The sequence below is a fragment of the Myotis myotis genome, unplaced genomic scaffold (genome assembly GCF_014108235.1).
Source record: "Myotis myotis isolate mMyoMyo1 unplaced genomic scaffold, mMyoMyo1.p scaffold_m19_p_2, whole genome shotgun sequence".
Classification (NCBI taxonomy): domain Eukaryota; kingdom Metazoa; phylum Chordata; class Mammalia; order Chiroptera; family Vespertilionidae; genus Myotis; species Myotis myotis.
In genome coordinates this window covers 13511415-13515275 of record NW_023416324.1, presented here as the reverse complement: position 1 = coordinate 13515275, position 3861 = coordinate 13511415, and the positions used below count along the sequence as shown (strand labels likewise).

General features: G+C 43.4%; 1 pseudogene; it reads right to left on the bottom strand.

The window, feature by feature from the left end:
- Nucleotides 1-937: 937 nt before the first annotated feature.
- On the bottom strand, nt 938-1753 carry LOC118674985 (annotated as a pseudogene).
- Between the last annotated feature and the right edge of the window lie 2108 nt (nt 1754-3861).

The window sequence follows — 3861 nt, the reverse complement described above, 5'->3', positions numbered from 1 at the left end:
ACTGAGAAGGAATGTCCAGTAGAGTGGGAGGAATGTTCAGTGTTTCCTTCCTAGAAGCCAAGTGAGGCAAGTATACTAGGTACAATATTTTTTAAAATATATTTTGTATTGATTTCAGGGAGGAAGGGAGAGGGAGAGAGATAGAAACATCAATGATGATAAAGAATCATTGATCAGCTGCCTCCTGCACGCCCCACACTGGGGATCCAGCCCACAACCGGGGCATGTGCCCTGACCTCCTGGTTCATAGGTCAAGGTTCAACCACTAAGCCAAGCTGGTCAGGCCTAGATACTATATTAATCAGGATCTAATCAAGGAAAAGAAAACCAGTCTAGGTATTTCTTTCTTTTCTTTTCTCTCCTTTCTTTCTTTCTTTTTTTTTTTTTTTTTTTTTTTTTTTGAGAAACAATGTTTTTAACTTTGAGTTCTTTCAAATCACAAATTCAGAGACATGTAAACATGCAGTTCAATCGCACCCCCCCAACCCCCACAGGGGGAAGGGGAGGAAAGAGGATTCATTCTGATATTTATGATTCCAAAAAAGCTGTAATATTGTGCTTGGAACATACAAACCAGCTATTAACTTCTTGCTACTCTAACAAATGCTAACAGTTCAGTCCAGGTTACTGTGACCTCTGATAGATCAAGGAAACAAGTTGTTTTCTCCTCTTGTGATTATAGCACATTGCCAGACACATTTGCCTTTTAACAAATGCCCTGGTACTCTGAGTTTCCCTTCCAATTCATGTAATTTCAACAGCCTGTCAAAAAAGAGCCAAGAAACAAATACTGAATTGCATTCTGTTGGGTCTTTCAAACCCTCAAACTCCAGACTGTAAAAACATCTTATGTGTCTCCCACCCTGACCACCCGGCTTCTTTTCCATACACCACAGACCACCCATAGATACAAAGCCAAGGGTGACGCTGACCTGGTCTATCTGGAGCCAGTGGACAGGAGGGCAATGAGACCGGAGGAAGCACTTATGGACGGAATATAGTTCACTGTGGGGTAGAAATTCTCCAATATAAAGAAGGATGCAACAATGACCAAGACCAGGAACAGGGTGCTGTTATAGAAGATGGAAAATGCTGTAGCTTCGTAATCAGCAACTTCCTTCTTCTTCCACATGATTCTTCTTTTTCCTTCTGAGATATCTTTCTATTATCAGCTTCAGAAAGTTTTCGAGTCACTTCTTTGGAAACAGCATCTTCCCTCTTCTGTGCTACTTTGTGCTTAAGAACAGATTTCACATTTTTGTAGGCAAAGGCTACCCAATAAGTGCTTACAACAGTCATCACGCTCTACAGAACAGCAGGCTGGATAGGATCCAGATGCCATATTCGCCAGTGTAACCAGATGGGGATGGCGAACGTGATGAAGGCGTTCCCAAAGAAGAGGGCGGAAGACTTGGCCAAGAGGTTGCGACTGAAATCCTGAAGGAGCAGGTCCTCCCCAGTCTATAGTTATTTCAAATAGAACAAAGTAATGAAGGAACTGGCTACCAGAGTATTAGAAGCGCAGGTCCTGAGTCCTTTCCCTGCCATGGATATTGCTGAACAGGAGGAACAAAGGAGGGAGGAGAAGGGAGACTACTCAAAGATGATGAACTTCAGGAAACCATCCCACCCTGGGCTAAAGGAGCAAAAATGTTACCCAACGCTCAAAGGCACGGAGTCCCTGAGGCTCTTGTTGGCCGTTGGAGCCCAGTTGTCTGAGCAGGAACCCAGGACCCTGCCCTTTGCAGGTCATTGCTTCTGTACCTGAAGCCACTATCCATACCCATTGCTGTCATTGTCACTAGAGCCAATGCTGTCACCACCACCAATGCTGTCATCGCCGCTTGCTCCTGCCACTGCTGCAGAAGATGCCCTCAGAATCCAGAGGCAGGAAGGGAGTTTACTCTCTCCACCTTCTACTGTCTTTCATTGACAAAACCTATGCAGAAACCAGCTAGTATGAGAGCCTGGAAAATATAATTTGAGCCTTAGCCTAGCCCTTTAGGGCAGATAAGGGCTGATATCAATAGGCACATGACTAGGACAGTCTACCTCTTTGGTTACTCAGCATCCTTTCTCATTCTGCTAACTATATTTAACTTTCACACAACCATTATAACAACTTCATGCTTTCCTTCCTCAGAACATGCAGTAACCCTTCCCGCTAGGACTCACTCCCCTCCCCCCCTCAAAAAAGTGAAATATGAAATCCATCTATATATTCATCTCTGGGTGATGTTAAACCCTCTTTTAGCCCAATCACAATTCCATCTAAATATTTTATACCTCAGAGACTAAATTGAAGTTAGTTAGCCATATCGCCTTCATCTTATATTGTTCTTCTTTATAAACATTTCATAGCTCTTCATATCTTCAGAGTAAAGCCAAAACCCCATTGCTTGGAGCATAAGGACCTCCAAGCTAGACCTAACTTCCTTTCACAACTTCTCACGACTCTAACTAGCTGGCTCCATATTTTATTTCCCAAACATAACTTGTACATTGTCCCCCTAAGCTTTTGAGCTTATCATTCCCCCACCCAACATGCATTCCCTGTTTCTTTTTCTTTTCTGCCTTCTCTCCTCCAAGCCTGCCCAATTTTCAGGGCATGGCTCAGTTTCAATTCCTCCACACAACCCTCTCCCAAAGGCACCAGACCTCAGTCAGGACTCTTTCCACTATCTGAACTCCTCTAGTCTATGCCACTGGCAGAGACCAGCTACCCTTCCTGCCCCCTCCTCCCGCCCCCCCTAGTGGCATATAGCCTCCCACATATCCACTTACTGGCTGATACCTGACTATGGAAGACAGGGAAAATGAATTGGCAATGCATAGCTGGCTATTAATTTGAAACCCAAAGCACTTAATGCCCAATATCAGCTTCCTGTAGCCTCCCATAGGCCCCACTATGTCTCTGCCTATTTGCTTCTGAATTATACTTTGAAGTTTGTCAATTCTCCCTAGCAAACTTTAAAGGAGTTCAGTCGGCCTCTAGAGACACTGTTCTCAGATTACTGCCTAGCAACCTGTCTGGTGGTATTAGGAAACCTCCCAGCTAGCCAGCTAATATCAAGTCAAAGACAGAAGCAAACAAAATGCATTCAAAGGCATGCTGCTCAACAGGAATTGCTCGCCCTGAGAGAAAACTTGCAGGATACTGAAGTGCAAAGACCCAGAACTAAACAAATTCTGCTTAGCCATTCTGAGTCTATTCCTGACCAGGATAAGAAGAAGCAAAGCACCTATAAATCTTCCTTCCTACGGAGGTTTTAAGATATGGTTCAGAATGCCAACTCCTACCAACAAAGATAATTGTTCATGAGCACAAAAGGCAATTAGCAAAGAACCTAGCGACATGGTGCTTGTCCCAGTTCTGCACTGGGTGAAGTATGTCCCTTTCCCTCTTTGGATCTCAAGCTCCTCATCTGAAAAATGAGCAAGTTTAAACTACATAATCTCCAGGGGCGCTTCCCATCGTAAAATCTGAAGACATCTTTCACTGTTTTCTGTTCTTGTTACTAAACATCTGATTATGCATTGAAGACTATTAATCACATGTTATCCTCAGGGCCACCACATATGACTATTTGGGTTGTACAAAGAGCAAACCCAGAGGGCACCATTCGCATTGTAGTCTGTGTAAACGATACCCTCATGTTTGGTGGTGCACAACTTGGACATCCATATATAGCAGTGGTTCTCAACCTTCCTAATGCCGCGATTCTTTAATACAGTTCTTTACGTTCTGGTGACCCCCAACCATAAAATTATTTTTGTTGCTACTTCATAACTGTAATTTTGCTATTGTAAACAATATGTAATTATATATGTGTTTTCCGATGGTCTTAGGTGACCCCTGTG